The sequence below is a fragment of the Ochotona princeps genome, chromosome 11, assembly GCF_030435755.1.
Source record: "Ochotona princeps isolate mOchPri1 chromosome 11, mOchPri1.hap1, whole genome shotgun sequence".
NCBI classification, from domain to species: Eukaryota; Metazoa; Chordata; class Mammalia; order Lagomorpha; family Ochotonidae; genus Ochotona; species Ochotona princeps.
The window spans coordinates 56,877,585-56,902,570 of record NC_080842.1 but is presented as its reverse complement, the minus strand read 5'-3'; positions in this window follow the sequence as shown (position 1 = coordinate 56,902,570).

Genomic DNA, 24,986 nt, shown 5'->3' with positions numbered 1-24,986 from the left:
GATATCTAGTGTTGCAGTCGGCATCTCTGGGCACAGGCTTCTCATTTGTTCCTATGGATTTTTAACGTCTCAGTGACATCAGAGGCATTTTTTGAGAGTTAAAGGAAATTAACTTGTAAAGTCTTTCATAAATTTTAACATTCAAGTAATCAAATGCCATTATTATGTTTGCAACTTAGAAGAAACTGTGAGGTCCTATAACGGTCATGTGTCTAGAAGGTCCCTTGTTATGGATGAAGCTGTCACTGGACATTTTTTGATCGTCAGTTACTCCCCATCTCTCTAGCGGTATTCTGTGTCACTCTTTCTCATTTGATTTCACTCAGCTACACTCTTCCCTTCCTCACGTCTTGTAAAACACTGAAGTATTTTCTGTTTCAGGATATCGGCATATTTCTCTCACTTACTGGAGGGCTGGTTTACTATTATTCTCATGGTTTTTTAGTGTGTGTTAATTTTCATGTAATGTCAATGGGGTAGGATTCCCTGACCGTCTAAACTCCCATTTGATATCTTTCTACAGGAATTATTTTGTTCCGAGGTTTATCATCTTTAAATTTTTCATTAAGAATTATCTATAGCTTCCAAATAATGGGGGAGGAAAGCTTGACCGTAAGCATGCTAACAGAATCTAACTATTAAATGCTTATTACATGATAGCTACTAGGGTAAGCACATACTTCTCCTCTCTTGCCTAACCCTCATGGCATCCAACTAAGCGGCAATGATGATCTCATCTTCCAAGCAGAGAAAGCCAAGCCTTGGAGACAATTTTGAACTTCCCATAGATCTCATAACAGAGGGAAGAGCTAGAATTCAAACCCAATGGGCTGATTTTTTGTGCAAAGATGATTCACACGCAGAAATAACCCAGACTTTTTTTTTTACATTTCACAGTCCTCTTTAACATTATATCTAGTCTTGTGCATGAGCTGTCGCAGTAGAGTTTGAGAGAATGTTGGTATTATCACTTCTAACCAGACACATGTACTAACAGAGCTATGCTACCACTGAACTGTGTGGGGTTTCAGGAGTAGTATATAAAATTTTACATGCCAGTCTGCTGAGATTTTAGTATTTATCTACTGTGGAAGCAAGAAGCTACTCACTCTGACGGGGGTTACTGCTGAGGTCATACTCTGTCATTCAATTGCAGTGCCTCCTCCAGAAAAGAAGCAGACAGGAAGTGGTCTGCACTTACCAGGTATTTTCTACTGCACAAATATTTGTGATATCATCTTTTTTTTTTAAAAAAAAAAAAGATAACGTTTTACTAGGACTAAGAAAACATTTTCTCTGTGGACAAGTAATCTTGCTTGGGTAAAATAATATACTGTATTTAATTCCAGGATTTTCTGAAGTGCTTAAAAACCTATGATGTTTATTTTTGCTCTTTTAAAACAAGAATATTGGTAGTGGGGGACCATCTGAATTTCTTGGCTAATTTAGAGAAAAGAAATTTGGGGGGCACGTATACGACTCAGTAGTTGGGATGTTGTTCGGGATGTTCACATCCCTTATCAACATGCTGGGATTCAAGTCCTGGCTAACTCTTGATTCTAGGTTCTTGCTAATGTGCTCCATGGGAAGTAGCAGGGGATGACTTAAGTGGTTGGGTCTCTGTCACTCATTTTGGAGATACAGGTAGAGTTCTTGGATTCTGTTTTGGGTATGGTCAAGCCTGAGATTTGCAGGCATTTAGGAAGTGAACCAGCCCATGGGAGATTTCTCTCTCCCTTTCTCATTTTTCCATGTTCCAAAGAAAAGAAGTAATTAGAAATTTTAACATTAGCATCTTTCCATGCTATATGCTTCTCTTTCTGCCTGTTCAGTAGTGTAAAAACAGCAGCTAGTGACAGAACCACTTCCTCACATTCCCGCATCAACTTTTTCTTTGATAAAAAAAAAATCTTGATTTTCTAGTGCCAGAAATTCCAATTCATCTGCACATCAAGTATTTAAGGTTACTCATTCTTTCACACAAGTGAGTTAGTGCACTTTATTCTCTTCCAGCTTGCTTTTGCCTATATGATCTTGTTTTCTATTAATCACCTTATGATGATGCAATTTGCTAATTCTATTTTAAAGGGAAGAAAAAGTAACAATCAAATGCAGTGACTTTTTCCAGATCATGAATAAGTAAAGGGGCTGAGGCTAGAATCTGTATATTAATCTTTCATTTCCTTTAAATTCTAATTTGTTATATGTATTAAGGAATTTCTTTGTATACACTGTCCCCCCAAAACATATTGAGGTATGTCTTGTGCTGGAATATACATCGACACCAGCAGAGTCTTGAAATATGCTTGGGAGATTGCTGTTGGTCTTTTCTGCTCTTAATCATCATGAGAGCTTTTCATGAGAAAATATTGTAACTTCATCTGGGCCTGAGGGAAAACATGCATAGAACAGATCCAGGCTAATCTGTTAGTAAGAAGCCAAGCTCTTCTTGAATAGTTTGGTCTCAAAGTGGATCTGCCTAGCAGTTTCTGTCCAACTAAAAGCTACATATGGGCAAATAAGAACAGACGGTTGTTATTTCAAGTCACTAGGTTTTGGGTGAGTTAAAATTTAACATTAACAGAAACACAAATACACCTGCACAGAAATAGACACACACACACACACACACACACACACACACTACATATATCCCAAATCACTGTACTGACCTATCTCAGCAATGAATGAAGTTCGAATAATTACAAAGAGAGGCTGCAGTGATATTGGTGAGATGTGCTACATTCAGGATCTTCAATATGACCTAAAATACAATAGATTTAACAGCACCTCTTTTTCAAAATTATTCTGATTTTAACCTACAGGAAGCCCAAAACAATCTTATTTAGCAAATAATCCAAGTGGAACATTGTCGAAGCACTTCCAGTTTTCAAGAAAACATGATCATTGGATCAATGATACCAACAAATTTGTCTCACTTACTGGCCCTGTCTCCCCTGATCATAGCTAATCCTCAGACCTAATGATGATCCTCTGGGGTTTCTAAACTCTTGCTCATGGTTGGTAGCAGTGTTCAATCTCATGAACTCCAATTACCGGCTCCGGTGGAGGAGAGGAAATCTTATTGCCAAGTCCAAGCAAGAGGTTTGAGATGTCATCCGATTGGAGAGACATGTTTAGTCTGAATTTTAAACAGGGCTATGGGGAAAGAGGGCTAATTGGCTTAATCCTGATATCTCACTTGTGATTAATCCTTTTAAAAATCACTTGGGCAATCACCAGAGATGTCAATGACAAGTCATCTGTTACTCTTATCAATTAAACATTCCTTAACATGAAGAGAAATTGCATCAAAATCTGTGCCTGCTCATACTGGTGGTTTGAGGGTAAAGCTACAAGCTGTAACCTTGACATTCCATCTCAGAGTGCCAACTGTAGTCCAGGCTGCTGTACTTCTTAACCCTCTTCCTGCTCTTGTGCCTGGGATGGCAGTGGAAGATGGCCCCCATGCCTGGGTTTGCGCAGCTCCTGTGGAGACCAGGATGGAGTTTCTGACTCTTAGGCTTCATCAGGATCAAGATCTGACCATTGCAATTAGTTGGAGAGGCAATAAACAGATGAAATATATGTTTCATGCTCTTTCCCTGTGTCGTTCAGTAGCATGCTGGAAGAGAGGGTGGAGTGGAAATATCATGACATATATGAAATTGTTCATCTTATATAAATAAAATATTTTAAAATAAAAAAATTAAAAATTAAAGAAAATCAACAAGAACAGCAAAACTACTCCTTCTGCTGAGTGATGACTTAAAGTAGAACCTGGAAGCTTGAACAATACTATTTTTTTGTACAGGATTAGGTGTTTCATATTTTAAGACAGATTCGCTGTAGTTTGCAAACACTTAGATAATGAAAGACCACAAGATGGACTTTACGGGGCATCCAGACTGTTGTTTTGGGTATTGTTATTTGAAAAGATAAGTTATGCCACCCAGCAAGCATTAGCTAAATTGTCTTCTGGGATGGTTTACTCATGGATGAGCATTAGCAGCCTAACAGGATACTGCCACTCACCTAAGAAGTGCCAAAAACTGCAAATACACTTCCTGTAAGTGCCATAGGAACTACAAAGGATGAAATGCAAAAACAAGCTGCTTCAGAAATAAGTACTTCTCAACATGAAAAACAGGGTATACTTTTATTGTATTAAGCTAACAGTGTGCACACCAAAAATTGAGAAACAACAGTATCTATAAAACGCCAATACTTGGTGGTCCCTAGGTATAAGCCATATAAAACGCCAATACTTGGTGGTCCCTAGGTATAAGCCAGATTCAGCACTCATTAAATCTTTTTTTTTTTTTTTTTTTTTTATAATCCATTTTATTGTATTGTTGTTGACAATCTTTACATAGTTAACTATAGTTGAAGGAAAATCAAGAAAGAGAAGAAAAAAAAAAAGGTTCAGGGGGATAGGGAGGTGGGCAATGCTATTATGTCCATATTGTTTCCATCATGTATCTGAGGTAAAAGGGGATATTGAGGGAGAAGCCCCACCCGGTTTCCCGCCCACCCCAAGTCCCGGATGTGGGGCATGCTCTGAGATATGTGCTCAAGTGGAGTTAATAGTTCTCCAGTTATGAGTCACTGCCAGTTTCGCTCGATGAGGTGGTCCACTGATTGATATGGTCCATCATGAAGTCTCCATTTGTCCCATATTTCGCTGCCAACATGTAGCTGAGATGAATGATTGTCCTATTCTGTCTTCTGTCTTTTCTTGGTTAGAATTCTGAGTCCAGCAGTTCAAGTGGGGAGATCTCCAAAGATACTTTGAGGTATTCCCAGACCAGATTCTTGTATGTTCTAGCAAGCACAGGGCCCGGCACAGTCCATCACCCTGATCAGCTGGTGGTTGCAATTGCTGTGTTGGTTCTGTTTTCAGTCCCGAGTTGCACTGGAACCAATGGGTGTTGCAGTCCAGTCTGGTTCGGCCCTTACATCAACCAGTGGGAGCTGTAGCCTAGTCGGGGCGACCCACAATAACCCCCACCAAGCCTGCCCCCTACCCTGGTTTGCCAATTTGTGTAGCAGAAGACCAGTCTGTCCCCCATCCCATTTGGCTCTGGTACTTGTCAATGGGTATTAAAGCTTAGTTCTATCTAATCGACTCAACCATCCAGCCCTCACAGATGTTGTTGAGTGCCTCTGTCTAGCCATCCCAGCCCCCGTCCTAGTTTTCATGCCCTCCCACGGGAATAGTGACCCAAGAAGGGGGAACCCACTTTTTCCCTCCCAGGTCTCTCTGTCCCGGTTTATGCACTCTTTAGGTGGTCCTGTGATTTGACTCGACAGAATTAGTCCCCAGTGCCAGCTTCTGCCAGCTGATGCTGTGGCCCTGATCTTGTCTACATGCAGCGCACAGGTGTTGTAGCCTTGCTTAGGTCGTGTCTGTCTCTATCCCAGCCAACACTCTCCAGTGGGAGTGGTTGTCCAGCGAGGGGACCAGCCCCTTAACCCCCCCGCCAGCTCTGCCCCTCCCTTCCTGGATCTCACGTGTGCTGGATGGGTGCTGCATTCATATCCAGTACAGGCAACCACGCCCTGGCGTTCCAGAATGTGTACTGGTTTTATGAGTGCGACAAAACCAGCACTCATTAAATCTTCAAAAACAATTGTAATGTTGTGTTCATTTTTCACAGGCAACTTGTTACATGGTCAATAAGTGGGAACAATAGGAGAGACAGAGAAAAAGCACTTCACTGTTTTGTATGTATTTTTAAATGTTTTTTTTCATAATATGTGTTTACTTTTATTTATGTGATAGAGCAATGGTGAGGTAGGGACAGACATAAAGACAAAGGTAGTGATAGAGATAATTAGAGATAGAGATTGATGGAGAGATGTATTGAGAAGTTCCTACATGCCTGCAATGGCCAGGGACTGGGCTGTGCCATAGACTTGGGGTGACTGGAACTCAATTATTCAAGCCATCATCGCTCTCTGCTGTTTCCAGAGAAGCCAGAGTGGAAAGCCAGAGGCCGATAAAAAAAATCTAGATGCTTATATGTGGAATGCAAACACTTCAACATCTTCCCCAAGGTGGATGTTTTAGATTCTGTATACATATGAGATAATATGGTGGGAAATAGCTTATAGATAACAATTCTGTATACTTGTGCATTTCAACTAGATAAAATTCAGCATTGCATTTTAGTGTGTTTATATTGACCAGAATATCCAAAATACAGTAAAACCACTCTATTAAAATCTATGAGTATATATTGTTGCTGATCATTTTTGTTATTGTGTGATTTTATTTATTTTTCTTAGTTGGCATTTAACAAAGTACTGATTAAAAGGCACATCTATTGTGTATTTGTACTGATCAATTTTTGCAGTGAAGAAATTTCTCAATGTCTTGCCATTTACTCTTTCTCTCTTTCACTTGAAATAGATTAATTTGAGTCCTTTTTTTTTCTCCTTGGCTTTAAATACAGTCATTTTTTTTCAGTATTAATCCCAACATCTTATACATTGCTTCCTGAAGAAGATATTTGATACCAATGAACAACAGGCTTCTTAAAGTAATTCTGATGGACAGACTTAACGTTATTTTCCCTACCACAAGTCCAGTCTTACCCATGAAATTGCTTTGCTGTGCATTTTATTAGGCTCAAAATCTTAATACTCTTTCTCCTGCTGAGAAATGAGGAGGATATAGGTCCCTGGATAAACTTATCTGCTGGGAAGAGAACATAGAAATGTAATTTCCTAACTGGTTTCAAATCATTTGGCTCTATTCTGCAAAATGCGTCTGAAGACATTTATCTGACTGTAAAGCTAAGATCTTCATGAAAAGCAGGTTAGCACTCTTCGATGGAAATACCCGGCCTTATAGCTTCTAAAGTAAGGGTGACTTTTGAGTATTAACCCAGACCTGTGTTCTAAAAGAAAAGTGGTGTTAAAGAACTTTAGATTGTCTGTGAATGGCAAAGGGGAGAGCAGCACACACAGAGAGAAATGGTTGTACAACACTTTCTGCTGTAAGAGAGCCTACCTTGAACTTACTGATTGAGAAGAAAGAATAGTATGACTTGGAAATAAACCATGCTGATGGATGTCTTCTGCTAGAAGAGAGAGCTTGCTGCATTTACTGTCTTTTCTGTTTGATGTCAGCATCTTAGCACTTGGCATAAGCTCTACTACAGCTAACTGTCGAAAGAAGTTATCTCGAGTTGATAATGAATGCTTCACTAACATGTTATTATTGAAAATAACAGGTTCCAAATGTGCGACCGTATGGTGTACAGTTCATTTTCTTCCTCTGTGAAAATTTGATTTTCTTGTCATTAGAGTTGAATTTTATGTCGACGCTGTGCAAAGTTAGAACACCCAGAACTCAAACCAAAGGCAAAGAATTGCACTGGAAGATTATAATAATAAGAAATGCAATTGAACAGTGACTTGCACCTACAAAGAGCTTTCGGAGCTCTCTTGGGAATGCCTCTTTACTTCCCAAGGAAGAGAGCATCAGTGGATTTGGGTGTGAAGTATTTAAGTGACTTGCCCAAATCACAAAACAAAATCTTGCAGGTGACTACACAAGATTTCATTGCTTTAGGAGCTAACAAGTAAGTAAGAAATATGTAATTTAATCTCTCTCTCTCCAATCTTTCCTTTCTAATATCTTTTCTGCCTTTCATATTTCTCTCCCTTTCTATCTTCTATCTTGCTTCCTTTTTCCTTTCCTACTTTCCACAATTACACATCAATACTAGAAATGGTACTTTTTTTTAACTGTTCATTGCTTGTGTGAAAAAATTTTTTTGCTATATCTTTCCTCTGCTCCATTCTAATGTACTACTGAAGCATTTATTTCCCTGAAATTGTATGGGACCTTCAGTATGGCCAGTCAGGAATGAAAGCAACAACCAGCTTTTGTTATAACTTCTGATTTACCACCTTTGTCTCCTATCAGTCTCTGACATTAAAACAGTATCATATGGTAGAGAAGTATGGAGATGAAAAATGACAGAATGGGTACAGTGAACCTTTAATTCCATCCTTCTAACTTATTAAAGTCAGTTCAGCAAGGATATCTTATGTTCTGTTTGCAGAGCAGAAGATTCTGGAAATTAAAAAAAATGTGTCTAAATAGAATTTTCTTATATTTCAAGTTAAGGAATTTTCTTTACAAAATCTGAAAATCATAAAGTTCACTTCAATAATTGCTTAAGATAAATATGTATTTTTGAGATATTAATATTTTACAGAAGAATAATACTTTGTAGATGAAGACAGGTTGAATTTATCAATCATCATCTGATTCACTTTCCACAACACAACAGGAGTCAGGTCTATGAAACTGCCATGTAAATATGATACTCTGAACATTTCTTACACCCAGGAAGCACAAATGGTTTAGATGTGAAGCATTCAGTGGTAGACTGGGTATTGTTCACTAGTCCTTCATCCTTAAAAAAATTAAAAAAAAATTAAATTAAAAAAATTAAAAAGTCTTTTCAAGTTTCCAAGTAACTATTACATTCTCTCTATGGTAGTTGAGACTTTTTCTTATTCTGATGATAACTGTGAAGTTATTTGCTCACATTATGAAGTGTTAGTAAAAATAACTCAAACAAAAGCTTTGGAATGTTTGTTTGAGTTTTCTTACTGGCACCCCTCATAAGGGTGGCACATTTCACATCACCATGGTCATTTAATTGGTAAAACATAAGCAGACCAAAACTAAGCCTATAACTCAATGCAAAGCCTGGTGAAGTCCAGAAGAGCAACCTGTAAATGTGTAGATCCACGAGTGAGCACAGTTTTTAAAAGTTAATCATTTAGATCACTAAAGTATTGAGCTAGTTGGCTATACCTCATTACTACAGCAAATGGAAATAACAGACTGAACGTCTCCCTTCGATGTGGTATCTAGTATGTCACTTTATTTCCTAGGTCTTCTCGTGCCATTTCAAGTTAAAACAGCTTCGCATTTCATGTCTTTGTTTTCAAGACCAAGTGTCCACCCTCTCTGTGCATCTATGTTAGATTCCTAGGCAAGCGTGTTCAGCCATTGCTGCACTGAAAAGTACGCACAGTCATACAAGTGTTTGTAATGGAGATAACAGTATGTGTTTATTTTGAAGAAAGGATAAAGATTGATGGCTGACAATGGCTCTGGGGACCTTCCACAGACCGTTGATCAGCATAAAGGCAATAATGATAGTACTGAAGATTTCTCTTGCTTTTTTCGCCCAACATCAGTAAAATGTGTTGGTTTAGTCTCCGAGTGTATGAGCTCTTTCCTGAGAAAGTATGAACATCTTTTCTACCCATTCACCCTCAGACATGTAACCTAGATCCTATTGATTTTACTTTTGAGCTAAAAGGCTTTCTGTCATGGAAGACAATAACTAAACGACAGCTATTTCCCTGTAACAATTCCAGATGTTTGAGCAGGCAGATTGGGACCAGCATTGTGGCATAACCAATGAAGCTGCCATTTGTGAAGCCAATATGTCATATTGAAGCTGGTTCCTCTTCTGGCTTCTGTGCTTCTGATTCAATTCCCAGCTATTACACCTGGGAAAAGCAGCAGCAGATGACCCAAGTGCTTGGGCCCCTGCCACTCACCTGAGAGACCTGGAAGGAGACTCTGGTGACACCCATGTGGGACATGTGGCTCAGCCTTGGCCATGTTACCCCCTGGAGAGTGAACCAGTGGATGGAAGATCTCCGCCTCTCTCTGTGGTTCTGACTTTAAATAAGTCCTTAAAAATGTAAAGATTACTTTGGATCTAGTGTGGCAGTCCCAAAATGTCAATCCCAAGGGGAAAAAAAAAGTGAGGGAGAATGGTAATAAAAAAAATGAGTCTTGCTTTTGCATTACATATTAGAATGTGTCATTAATAATCCCATTCCCTCATTATATATATATTTTTATTATGTAGTTGTACTTTCTTTTCCTTCCAGATCTGCTCATCTGTGAAAGGTGACAGTATTTTACCAGGACATACCCTATTGTACTGGGTCTTTCTTTACCCTGTTGTAGCACCTTATTTATTCCTTTCGTTGTACTAACGTGCTTTGATGGTAAAAGTAAAGCAATATATGCGAAGATAATGAGCTTTTGGTCAAAGGTGAAGAACAGAGGGTATATTCTTCCGTCTCCCTGACACAGTGACTGTCAGTATTATATTAATTGGATTTTATTGTACTATCACATTCTACTGTTGACATTAAAGCAGGATTGTATGAAACATCTGAAAATCTCACTTTTTTTTTTGCTTATTCAGTAACGTAGAGTATTTGTGCTTCATACAGTAAAAGCAATTCCTAACACAGTCTGCGAGATGAGCAGTTTACTGATTTCAAAGGAGGCTTCAGGCAACTACTTGTTCACTTAAAACACAGCCATTCCCTGGGATAGTTTCAAAGACATTTTCTTTCTATGTCACGGAGGTTTTACCTGCCAACAGTTTATCAACATGTTTTCAATGGGAAATTCGTTTCATGCTTTCTCATAACGCTTCTCTAGCCCACAGGTCTTCAATCTGATTGGTCAGAATGTGCTGGCGGTGTTGTGGTATGATAAGGGGAAAATCCCAAAATGCCTGTTTGGGCGTTTACATCAAATACTGAAAACAGCATTTTGCTGTATCATCTTTTATTGAGAATTATATGTCAAATCGCTAGATAAAGCTTAGCAAGGGCATATTCACATCAATTAGGGAAAAGTACAGATACCCCATACATGCCAGATAAGTGTGCAGTTTATTAAATAAGAACCACTGAAAGTATAAATCCTGCAGCTAATGGACTTCTGTTTTCGGAAAATATTAATATTAAATTAAAATTCATGTGAAATCTTGCTCTTTCATTCATTCTAAGAAGTGTGGGCTCTGGGTCTGGCCTACATTCCTCACTAGCTGAAGTTCATCAATCCTTTCGGCTTCTCTGGATCTCATTTCCTTCGCTCTGTAAAGTTTGATTATCCCCTGCTTCTGGCAAGACGAGACTATGTAAGTCAGGGAAAAGATTGATTTGAAAAACAGGTATTATGTGTGGTTTAAACTATACAACCCCTGAAGAGAAAAAGTGTGTGTGTGTGTGTGTGTGTGTGTGTGTGTGTGTGTAAGTGATATATCACATTTCATCCTTCAAATAAAACTCAAAAACCAGGAAATCAAATAAGAGCTCAATCTCATCGTCACTACTATTTCTTCCCTTTTTCAAACCAATGGTTAAGAATTCTATACTACTGTATTCATGACCTGTGATTGCTTTAAGTATCACTCTATATTGAGTAAAATGAAGACAACCATTTTGAATATTGTTTGTGACCCAGGAAGGGGGAACCCACTTTTTCCCTCCCAGGTCTCTCTCAATCCCGGTTTATGCACTCTTCAGGTGGTTCTGTAATTTGACTTGACAGAATTAGTCCCCAGTGCCAGCTTCTGCCAGCTGATGCTGCGGCCAAGCACAAACATCCCTCACCCACTCTAATTTATGCTTGCACCCACAGGAATAATCAGTCCAGCCTGGCTTTTCCCTGATCTAGTCCACATGCGGCGCACAGGTGTTGCAGCCTTGCTTAGTCTGGTCTGTCCTTATCCCACCTGGGTCACTAGTCCCGCGGGAGGGCATGAAAACTAGGACGGGTTGGGGTGGCTAGACAGAGAAGCACTCAACAACATCCGTGAGGGCTGGATGGTTGAGTTGGTAAGATGGAACTAAGTTTAATACCCATTGACAAGTTCAAGAGCTAAATGGTATGGGGGACAGACTGGTCTTCTGCTACACATACTGGCAAACCAGGGTAGGGGGTGGGCCTGATGGGGGTTATTGTGGGTCGCCCCGACTAGGCTGCAGCTCCCACTGGTTGATGTAAGGGCCGAGTATGTGCTGGGCAGAACCAGACTGGACTGCAACACCCATTGGTTCCAGTGCAACTCGGGACTGAAAACAGAACCAACCCAGCAATTGCAACCACCAGCTGATCGGGGTGATGGACTGTGCCGGGCCCTGTGCTTGCTAGAACATACAAGAATCTGGTCTGGGAATACCTCAAGGTTTCTTTGGAGATCTCCCCAATCAAACTGCTGGACTCAGAACTCTAACCAAGAAAAGACAGAAGACAGAACAGGTCAATCATTCATCTCAGCTATATGTTGGCAGCAAAATATGGGGCAAACGGAGACTTTATGATGGACCATATCAATCAGTGGACGACCTCATTGAGCGAAACTGGCAGCGATTCATAACTGAAGAACTATTAAAACCACTTGAGTAAATATCTCAGAGCATGCCCCACATCCGGGATTTGGGGTGGGCGGGAAACCGGGTGGGGCTTCTCCCTCAATATCCCCCTTTACCTCAGATAAACAACATGGACATAATAGTATTACCCACTTCTCTATACCCCCTGAACCTTTTTTTTTTTTAACCGCAATTAACTATGTAAAGATTGTCAACAACAATACAATAAAAAAAAAAAAAAAAGAATATTGTTTGTATCCTTGACTCTATTCCTGCTGAACTAGGGTCTCTTGCATTGTTGAACTCTATATTTAGGAGTGACTTATGCCTTTGATTATAAATGAAAATATATTATCTCAAAAACTAAAAAAAGGAAATAAAGAAGCAAGGAAGGAAAGATGGAAGGAAAGGAAGAGAGGGAAGAAATAAAAAGTGAATAAAGGAAGTATCCTTACATTCTTTGAATGCCTATGAACTAAATTCCATTTTCTTTGTGTTAATGTCATATTATACAGGAATCGTGTTGTAGTGAATTTGAAGTATTTGATGTTACAAGATAAATGAAATGCAAAACAGTAAAAAAAATTGAATGAGTAAATAAAGTCAACAAAGAGTTAAACAGCAACTTAAAGTCACAAGAGTTTAAGAGGCAATATGAAAGTACTTTCTCGCTAACATAAGTGATAGTCAGTATTTTATGTCATTTTGTTAACCATAAAGATTTGGAACTTCATTACTTTATTCTGTGCTTCCATATCGGGCACTTTTAAAAAGATTTATTTATTTTTATTTGAAAGGCAGGTTTACAGAGAGAAGGGGAGAGAGAAATGGAGAGGACTTTCATTCACCATTTCACTCCCCAAGTGTCCTAATGGCCAGAACTAAACTGATCCAAGGCCATGAGGCAGGAGCTTCCTCCATGTCTCCCACAGAGGTGCAGGGTCACAAAGCTTTGGGCCACTCTTGACTCTTTCCCAAAGCCATGAGTAAGGAGCTAGGACATTAACAAATGCCCACATGGGATGCTGGCACTTTCAAGTGGAGGATTAGCCAGTAATACCATTGTGCCAGCTCTGCCAATTTGAACATTTAAAAAATATATAGTGGGCACTTAGAAATGCTCGTTAGTGAATTGACTATTCATGCACTTTGACCATCAGCACATTATATAAAAAATGTCTTTATTGTTCACGTTCTTGAAATCTCTTTCTGTGTAATAAATAGCAATGTTTTAACCTTATCTGAATTGCAAGTAAATATTCCAAACCTACTTCTTATCATTTAGTTTACTTTTATGAAAATATACCATTAAACTATTTTCTGTTTTTTCTTTTTTTGGGCTCTGTGCTTTAAAGCCAGTCAACAAGTTTTGTTGTTTATTGATTAACATAGTATTTTGAAAAACAACTTCTCTTAAACATGTTTAAATCTTTAACAGATTAAGATTTGTGTATTATATGTGCTGAAAGTTAAGTAGCCAATGGACATTTTAATTTATTTTCCAAATGGATGAATTTTCTTTCAGAAGCATTGTAAAATAATCATCATTTCAATGAATGTGTAGAAATAGCACAGATTACAAAAAATAACAAAGAAGAATTAATGCATGACGAGTTGCTCGGACTATGTGTCTTAAGACTTGATTTTCCTTTAGTGTGTGCCACTTCAGGCCAAAGGCAGGTGATGGAGAACTTCTGCATTTTGAGCTGTTTTTTTTTTTCTCCTTCAAAACAAGGACACTGATATGCAGCATGATGACTCACAAGGATTTAATGGAAAGGAAACAAGTAATATTCATAAACATAAAGGAAAGTCAAAGCACTTATAAGGTGATTTCAGAGTTTGGACTTTCAGATTTCAAATATAAAAGGTAACATCCTAGTATTTTTTTATTTTTAAAATTTATTTTTACAAAGGGACCAGATTCCAGATATTTCATATATTCAGCTTTTAGAGCATAGTGATACTTTCCATTTCCCCTTCCCTCCTCGTTCCTTTTTAATTTATCTTTGAGTTTTGCAATGACATACTTTCAATTTATAATCACAAGCTTAAATCTCTTTGGATTTTTCAAGCAGCTTCCTTGTGGCTCAGCGTACTTGAAGTCCCCAAAAAACCTTTGTATTCATAAGCCTTTTGTCAATGCAGAAGGATTGGAGCATCCAAAGATTAAATGCATAATCATCAAGAAAATGGGGCAATTCTAGATTTCCTTACTCCATTCATAGTTCTCTTCTGTGCGTTTTCTACTCAGAGAAGTGATGCTTCATAGTGTGTAGAACTTAATACCACTTGAAATAAAACATCACTTAACCTAATTTTAGTGGTTTCTTCTATTCCTCCAAGGAAAACTGATTACCCTTTAAGTGTATAATTATATAATGTTAATAACCCCAAAGTACTTCTAGCCATTTCCAAGAGTTAATTCATTGGCATTTGCACAACTCAAATACAAAATTGAAACAGCTTAATAATTCAGAATAATCCTCACTTTTCTATTTCTAATAACCCTCTAAATGTGCTTTCTATTTGCAAACTCCTATTCCATTTAATATCTCTTCAGACTCCCTCCGTGGCTTTGATTTGAGTGTGTATCTGTCTGACAGTCTAGTGTTTCTTGTTCTTTGATGTGAGAACGGCATCTTAGTTGTTAATGGAGCTGAAAGCAATGAGAACTCCGTAATCATTTCTTTTAAACTAACTTGCTAGGATTGTACCTAGGATGCACTACAGGATGAAAATAAAAACTAAGCAAAGTGGCTATTATCCATTAGGAAATTCTGCTGTATCTCCCACGCCAGTTAATCTTCACAGCAGTATGTGCCAGATGTTGCTATTACCCCAACATATAGATGAGAACACTGAGGTGCAGATAGACCAGCTATCTTGCTAATGCCCTAAATTCTGGTAAACTCAAAACAGCATTTAATTCCAGGTCATCTGACTCCAAAACTTTTGTGTATATCTGGCTTGCCACGTTATGTACAGGTGACAGACAATTATAACGCAGTCACTAGACTGAAAAAAAAATAGGGCAGAAGCCAAAGCCTTTCTTTGTCAATTCATTTATGGATTTGTTTGATCTAAAAATTCAATTATAAAAAACCTTGTAGCTAAAATGAATGGAGAAAATCAATATTTCATATTAGAATCAATAAAGTGTACACAGTGATGCTTAGGAACCAGTAAATTGCATCTCTACTTTAATGTACTGGAAAAGTATATGAATCACAATATCAAATTTAAAAGTCCTCTGCAAGTCCTTAGACATTACTTATTACTTTGATGAATAAAGCATGAGAAGTCCTTACCTGCATCTTTGGAAAGGTAGCTCCATTGTTACCTCTTAACACTCATTTTTGCTGTGTGTTTTTTTTTTTTTTAAGGTGTTACAAACTTCTGAGAACAGATGTTCAAATATGGGAAAGATGTCTGCTTAACAAGTTTTTTTCACCACAGTTAAAATCCCTACCTTACAAGTTGTATGAATTAATTTTACTTTTGGCTGTTTGCTTCTGAGCAGGTGCTCAAGCACACACGTAGGAATTGATACTAGAACCGACAGTTCAACAAACGGGAAAAGCATCGAGCCAAACGCTCTAGGCAGTTACTATCCTTGATTAATTTATTCTGTGTTGTTCCCCTCACCTCCCTCTGCGTCAGGACTTGAAGGGAGAAAGCATGATTCAGTCTCTCTCCTGCTCTAGAAGAAAAGCTCTATCCAGTCATTCTGATAAACATGTTTAGCACGGAGGAGAAAAGAGGGAGGCAGCTGATTTTCCCTCTCTTTGTATAGTTCACATTGAGCCTACGTGAATACATGCGCTTCTCACTCAACATTTCTTGTTTGTGCTTGTCAGAAAGTGAACATTCAAACAAATCGTAATTCAACCCTTACTCTACACCTTGCTTTTTTAATACCACGGGAAAACTATTTTAAATAGGGTATTATGAAACTCATAGTCTTTATGATTTTTGAGAGTGGTCCATTCCTGACAGCACACAGTTCTGAATGGGACTTCCTGACATTTTCCATGTTCCTCACGGACATAACACTGCCTTTGTTTTTCTAAATAAGAACAGAGTTGCGATCAGTGACTGAACATTGAGGAAAGGATGCTTCTCCTTATGCGAGTAGGCCGGGCTGTGAAGGGAGCGCAAGCAGCACGGATTACAAGTCTCTGAGTGTGCCACTTATCTATTCAAAGAAAAGCGTCTATCTCATTTCTGCTTTCAAAACATGACATCCTATTACCTTCAATTTTTTAAAAAAGTTTTCATTTCTAAATTTTAAAAACATTACATCTGTGCAAGATGGGAAAATATTGCAAACTGTCATATACATGTAATATCTGTTGGTAGAAATTGCATGAAATACCTTTACAGAATGATTTAGCAACCATAATTTGAGTTGATAATTGATTGTAATATTTTTATTATACTAACATACAAAAATATAATTCTGTATTACTCAGCATTTTTGGTTAGTTTAGTTTTGCAGTTGGTTAACATGTCACCCTATCTGGTAGAATATTTTTTTTAAGATTTATTTATTTTTATTGGAAAGGTGGATATACAGAGAGCAGGAGAGACAGAGAGGAAGATCACTCCCCAAGTGAGTGCAACGGCTGGAGCTGGACCAATCCAAAGCCAGGAGCTCTTCCGGGTCTCCCACGTGGGTGCAGGGTCCCAAGGATCTGGGCGGTCCTCGAATGCTGTCCCAGGCCACAAGCAGGGAGCTGGATGGGAAGCAAGATCACCGGGATTAGAACCAGTGACCATATGGGAGGACTGTAACCACTAAGCTATTGCGCTGGACCCTACATATATGTTTTTAATGTAATGTTTTAAAGATCCATCTTTTCCTATTTGAAAGTCAGATTTACAGAGAGAAGAAGAGACATAGAAAGAGAAATCTTTCATCTGCTGGTTCACTCCCCAAATGTCCACAATAGCAAGGGCTAAGCTAATTTGAAGCCAGGAGCCAGAAGCTTCCTCCAGATCGCCCTGGAGGGGTCCAGGGTTTATGAGCCATTCTCTGCTGTCTTCCCAGGACACAAGCAGGAAGCTGGATCAGAAGTGGAGTAGCTAGGACTAGAACAGAGCCCATGTAGGATGGCAGTATTTGCATGCAGAGGATTGGATTGCTGAGCCACTGCTCTGGGTCCTTCTCCAGTAAAATTCTTTCCCTTAACAATAAAGCTTTATTGGCTACCTGAAAGTAATTGTGAGCTCTGTCACAAATATTTAGACAATGAGTCTTCCTTTACCTAAAGCATTTGCTGAGCCTCGTACTTGTGAAGATAATTTGTCCCAGAAAATGTTTCTTAAAACCAGAAAGGTAGCATGCCTCTTAGGTAAGGATGATTAGGAAATGGGAACATCCAATTAAGTTTAAACAGAGCCGACTGACTTTCATAATTAATTTAACCTCATGATTGGTCTTTAGAGGAATAATCCCAGATGGAAAAAAAATTATTGTGATGAAACAGCATACATTATTTTAAGATGTAAACTGAATTACAGATGATTCAGATACCAGAAAGAGTGAGTGATTGTAACAAGGAGCTAGAAAACAGATCAACATATAAATGACAATTCTTCTTCTAAATATCAGCAATGGACAATTGCAATTTAAAATAAAACACATAGTGATGTTTATATTAGCACCCAAAACTGAAATGACTTGGAAAATATTTTTTAATCACAGATCTTTATATAAAAATTTTTAAATTCTGTTAGAGAAGATCAAAGAACATTTTAAAACTCAAACTTTCTGTCAGTGTTGCTTACATTGATCAATAGATCCATTGCAATCTCAATCAACATTCTGGAATATTAGCTTTAGGATATCAACAACTTTGTTCTAAAGTACATATATAAAGGGGAAACAGCCAGAATAGACACACAATATCTAACAAGAAGAAACAGATTTGTGTAACAGTGATCCCTAATTTCAAAATCTACAGCTATAATGACCAAGACAGCTTGGAATTGGCAAGTGCCAAGATTAATGACTGCATAGAGTCTAGAAACATATACTAACGTAATCAACTCATCTTTGCACAAGACCAAAAGCAAATAATTCAATGAAGGATAGTTTTTGCAGCACATTGTCCTAAAGCCACTGAATATACATGAAAAAATACAGTGAGTCTAAACAAAGAATGATAGAATTTTAAAATATTCAAAATTGATTCATAGATCTAAATGTTAGATGCAAAGCTCTCGGGCTTTTATCACAAATCAGAAATTTTATGTGCTTTGGATATTGTTATAGTATTTTAGACATCTTCAAAGCAAAATCCAAGAATAAAAACAATTGATAATTTGGATATTATTAATATCAAAATATTCTGCTCTGCTGAAAACGTTAGTAAGAAAAATGTTTAAAGAGCTAAAAACTGAAGAATACACGTAGAAAAAGCACATCTTATAAGGACATTTATACAAAAAGTACAAAGGACTCATACAATTAAAGAATAAAGTCTATAGGTCAAATATCAACTGTCTTCTATTAAAGAGGTATCGAGATTTAGAATTCAATATAACATGCTAAGAGTTGAGTATCAATGGGTCAATCATTTCCTTTTAAAAATTATTTAAATTTGAAAAGCAGATTTTACAGAGGGGGGAGAGATAGAAAGAGGGATCTTCTATCTGCTGGTTCATTCCCCAAATCGTGGCAATGGCCAGAGTTGAGCTGATCCACAGCTTGGGAGCCAGGAGCTTTTTCCAGGCCTCTGACATGGGTCTAGGGTCCCAAAGACTTTAGCCATCCTTGGTTGCTTTCCTAGGTCATAAGCAAAGGGCTAGACCAGAAGTGGAGCAGCCAAGACACAAACTGGCACCAAGTGGGATGCTGGCTCCACAATGTAGAGGATTTGCTTACAGTGCCACCATGCCCTGCATTGGTTCATTATCTTATGAGTAGCTTTTCAATAAAAGCCAGCAGGGGATGAAGACCATTGTCACATACGGTTGCAACCCTGGATAAGATCTATGCAACGTAAACTAGTCTCTTTTCTTTATTCACTAAATCTGTTCTATTGGGTTATTAACAAATGTAGAATGGACGAAGATAATAAGAATGGAAAAAAACGCATGTGAAAAAAAGTTTTAAATAAACATTTCAAGAGGATCTAGAGATGCTAAGCAAACCAAAAGAACAAATGCTGCATAACTTATGTAATGGTGAATCTGAAATAGTCGCTCACGTGGAAGCAGAGAATGGGTCATGGTGCCGAGGTCTGGGTTCAGGGGAAACGGAGGAGGTCATGGTCAAAGGCAACAAGTTTTTGGTTCCACAAGATAAATACTGCAAAGAGCTAGATATCTAATGTAAAACATAGTGCCCATTGTTAATATAACACTGTGTTACATTCTAAGTTTTTTTTTTTCTTAGTGGAAACTTTATTTTGTATTCATACCACAGGAAAAAAATCAATAAACGAGGACAGAAACAGTTTCTTGTTGGTGGATAGATTTATGTTATAATTTGTGATGATACCTCCAGATGAGTCAAGTTGTATATGTTAATTACTTATAGACCTTCTAAGAAGATGGCTATGCGAAAACATAGGCACAAAGAGCCTTGGATTGCTTCAGGCAGAGGTGGGAGTTTTCCAGAGTTCTGAAAACACCTGCTGGAGTGAATAAAATAGTTACCTTACAGGAAAGGTACAAAGCTCTTAGACTTTTATCTTAGAGCTGATCAGGCTTTGATACAATTCATACTTCAGTGATCCCCTGGGGGTGGGGGGGAGATCAACCCAAACCAGACTTCCCCTAACAGTTTGTTTTGTGTTGCTTCTTTCCTTTTCTGCTATAGCCCTTTATTCTCCCTCTAACATCTTAAAAAAAAAAAAAAAAGCAGCAGCCTTTAATGAATCACTGCCTAAATCTGTATGTGAGGCTCCACTTGTACGGATACGGTGGAGCAGTAGTTCTGTGTTTCATGCGTTTGTGTCAAAGCAAGAAATAGAGCGGATATGCTGCAACCATTACAAAATGAATGATTAAAATAAGTGTACCAGAACTGCGATTGGCTAGACTACAAGCACACTATATCAACTGAAACCCATAGTATTTGCTGTGTTCAAGGCAACTTGCTAAACTTGTTGCATAGCTAATTTTATTCAGGTCTCAAAAGACCCTGGTGAGGTAGATTGAATAATAGCTACAGTTTACTAATGAGGAACCTGGGATTAGAAAGTTTGAGCTTTTTGCCTGAGCGTACTCTGAAAGAATGATCTACACAATCACATTGCATTTTTTTTTGGGGGGGGGGGCGCTGGTACAAATTTGATCATGAGAATTTCACTCATTAAGATTTAATTGACTTTAAAGGAGTTAAAGACCCTGAGGACCAGAAAAAGTGTAACATGTTTTTGAAAACAAAAAGGAGCTAGATGCAGTATGTGAGTAACTAAAAAATAAACACCTTCTTAAGTTCACATAACAGTATTGCCTATGCTATAAGATTCAAGTTGCGGTAATCTTTTCCTTCTCTTCCCTCAAACCTGAGATAGCACCGCATTGTTTATACGTAGTATGCTGAGTGCCAGTTTAGCATCAGGATTATGTAAAGCATCATTGCATTTACTCCATGCAATTAGAATTTATTTTTTTCTTTGCTGCGGAAGCACTACGTTGCAGTTTTGCCTGGGAAATGAATGTTAAGCATTTTGTTTGGTATTTGGAAAATCTGCTTTGACAGTGCTTCATAATGGAAGTAATTATCAGGTGTGGTGCTACACATATCCCTCGAAACCCCCATTTATGTAGAAAATGGTGATAATATCTTCAGTGAGACAGTCTCCACAATTTTTAAACTTAACTTTCAACGAAGACCTACATATTCATCCAGGTGACAAGGAGCTGCTAAAAATGCTTGTTATGTAAAAATGTATGTTGAGGTTATAGTGATTGACTTGTCAGTTAAAACGAACGACAGATATTACACCCGCTCCCAAAGCCAATTCTTCCTGAATTTCTTAAACAGTTCTTATTAAATGTACTTTTATTACTTTTCTAAAAGAGAAAATAATATTTTTAATAGAAGTTTAGTATGATTTTACACTCTAAAAGAAAACACATTTTGAATTTATTATTTGTACATTGACTTGGTCAATTTGTATAAATTTGTATAAAAAAAACCAAAGGTGGCTACTCATTCATCCACCAGAGAAGCAAATAGAAATGAATGAGGAGCATTTAAACTTAAAACTCAACAGTGACATGTGCTGCGGTGTATAGCATAAGCAAGCAATATTCACCTGGAAATTACTGTTCCTTTTTTTGTAAGATGCTCACATGCCGCATTAGAATGCTTGGGTTCAATACCAAGTTCTAGGTCTTTTTGTTTTCTTTTTTATCATCATCATCATCATCATCATTATTATTATTATTTTACTTGAAAGTCAGAAAGCAAAGGAGAGACAAGGGGGAGATCTTTGATCTTCTGGTTTACTCACCAAATAGCCATAATGCCCAGAGTTGGGCCAGTCAGAAGCCAGGAGCCAGGAGCTTCTTCTGGGTCTCCCACAGAGGTGCAGTGTTGCAAGGCTCTGGACCATCTTCCACTGCTTTCCCAGACCGTTAAAAGGGAGCTGGATAGCAAGTGGAGCAGTCAGGACTCATACCTGTGCTTACATAGGATGTCAATGCTACTGGCAGAGGTTTAGTCTAATATGCCAAGGCACCAGCCCTTATTGGACCATCTTATATATAATTATTATGTATCACAAGGGATGTGGCAATAAGGAAAATTCTTAAATACTCATGAGAAAACTAGGGGTTAAGAATTATCTCTCCTGAAGGCAGCATTGTGGCACACCTGGTTAAAAAAATTGAAATGTCAATGAAGTAGTCACAGGATGTGGTTAAGAACTTGCATTTTTAAAGCATATTGGTTACTCAATACCATGACAATTAATTCCATAATGTTGTAAACTGTTGTTGATGTTGTGTTGCGGCTTTCAATTAATCGGGACGATATTCTGGCAGCTCTACCTTCAGACCAGAGATGGTCTCCCCAAGAAACCATTGAATTTATCTGGACAATAAGATGCTGAACTCTATACTTGGTATATGTATGCAAAGAAAGAATCTTGACTGAATTTGAACTGTAATACTGCAATAAGGTGGAGGAATCCACCATGGGGAGAGGGCATGGGGATGGGTTGGGGGAATCCCAGAGCCTATGAAACTGTGTCACATAATGAAACGTAATTAATAATAAAAACAAACAAACAAGCAAAAAAACAAAAAATACCACTCACAGTGCTGGCATTCCGAATGGGCTCTGGCTCAGCAGAAGGTAGTCTAAGCTGTCGGACCTGGGACCCAGGTGGGTGACCTGGAGTAAGCTCCTGGCTTCAGCTTTGCCCATCCCTGGCTGTTGCAGGAAATCTGGAGAGTGGGTGGCACATCTCTCTCTCGCTCGCTCTGTGTTTCTCTCTCTCTGTAACTCCAACCTTTAAATAAGTGAAATATATCTTTAAAAAGTTAGCTGACCTTACTCTTATAAATTTTAATCTGTGAATTTGAAGTGAAAACAATTATTTGAGTCTGTGTGCTCTACATGCAAAGATAAATTGGAAAATAAACAGCTTAGCACAAAAATTTTATAAACTTTTCTGTTGCCTCATTTTATTACATACTCTGATTACTAACAAATGCAATCATTAACAAATCTGAAAGTAACATTGAATGTATGTATTCTATATATTCTTCAACTCCTAACTGTACACAGATATTCTTGCTTTTATTTATACATGGTGAGAGTTTTGAAATTAATATTAAATACTTTTGAAAAAAAGATTTATTTTTATTGGAAAGACAGATATACAGAGAGAAGGAGATACAGAGAGAAAGATCTTTCATCTGTTGATTCACTCCCCAAGTGATTGCAATGGCAGGAGCTGAGCTGATCCGAAGCCTTGAGCAGGGGTTTCTTCTAGTTCTTCCACGTGGGTACAGGGTTCCAAGACTTTGTGCCGTCCTTGACTGCTTTTCCAGGCTACAAGCAGGGAGCTGGATAGGAAGTGGGGCTACTGGGATTAGAACCTGTGCCCATATGGGATCCTGGGGCGTGTAAGGCAGGAACTTTAGCCACTAGGTTACCAAGCTGGCCCTTATCTTAAATACTTTTTCGATGGTATTTTGCAACCAGAAACATTTTTTAGTCTCAACCTGCCTATTCTATGGCTTCAAGGAAAAAACTGTGTACATATTTTAGGTTGATTACAAACTGATGAGAAGAAATCCCACACCTACTAAATCTATTTTATTTTATTTTAGTAAATTTGATCATTTTACTAAGTTGATGTTGGTAATATTTAGTAAGTTGATGCACTTAATCTCAGTGCAGTAGTCATAAAATTAAGGTTATGCTTACATTGGAGAGTCAAAAAATCATTCTTAGAGTTTTCAGGCCTAGAAGTAATTGTGAGTGATTCAATAACTAAATTCTCATTGTGTGTATGTGTTTTGGCCAATAACTAAGATGTGTCTGAATTATTATGCATATTAGTACTTCCCATCCCTTCTTTTTTATTTTGAGATTTATTTACTTTTTGTTGCAAAGTCAGATATATGGAGAGGTGGAGTAACAGAGAGGGAGATCTCCAGTCCAATGATTCACTCCCCAAATGACCGCAACAGCCGGTGCTGCGCCAATCTGAAGCCAGGAGCCAGGAACTTTCTCTGCGGTGTAGGATCCCAAAGCTTTGGGCTGTCCTCAACTGCTTTCCCAGGTCATAAGCAGGGAGCTGGATGGGAAGCTGGGCTGCCGGGTTTAGAAACGGCACCCATATAGGATCATGGAGTGTTCAAGGTGAGGACTTGAGCAGCTAGGCCACCGCACCAGGTTCCATCCCTTGTTTAAAGTCACACTTTACTAAACAATGATAATTTTTAATCTACTTGTAATTTATTATAGTACATTGTGCTGGGATGTAAAAATCTCAAATGCTCTGAAGGAAAAATCCACAATATTGATGCAGAGGCTGAAAACCTGAGCAATTCAAATGGCTGGATAACATATTTTTCTAAGTCAGTGTCTTCCCAATTTTTAATTTCAACAGTATTGATGGAAGATCAAATGTTTACATCAGTGGGGAGTTCATTAATAATTTTTGCTTATGGGTAGCTAGGCAATTTTGAAGTACAACACAGAGGGAATTTAAATAATTTAAGTAATATAATGACAAAACTATCTGATGCATTTTTTGTTATGTGTAGATGTTATCACTTATATGTTAAGACACAATCACATAATTGTAACTGTAAGTATTATTTTCTTACATAGTTCAGAATAGCTCACCCATCTGAATTTTAAGCATAGACTACTTTCATAGTTTATAATCATTCTGACATGTAAGAGTCAATTCAAGCTCACAGTGGGCTTTCATAATGTTTGAAAACAAATTTTTCCATCAACTAGATTTTAAGTGCTTTAATGTAATACCCACTTTCTGTTTAGGCTTAATTTAGTATTTCTCAGATAAATATTCTACTACCAAGTTTTTTGTTGTACTCAATAAGTTTATGTGACATTTTAAGTATTATTTGAAAAATTCAATTATTTGCTGTTGTTGGCATGTAGACAGAAGTTTCCAGTGTTACTTTGTAACAGTAGCATTTTGGAATGCACTGTCTACTAATAAAAGTTCAGTATTCTATATATGCAGTGCTGTCACTGATAAAAATGACAGATTGAGTTTGCTTTTCAAAATATTATAAATGCACTTTTTAAT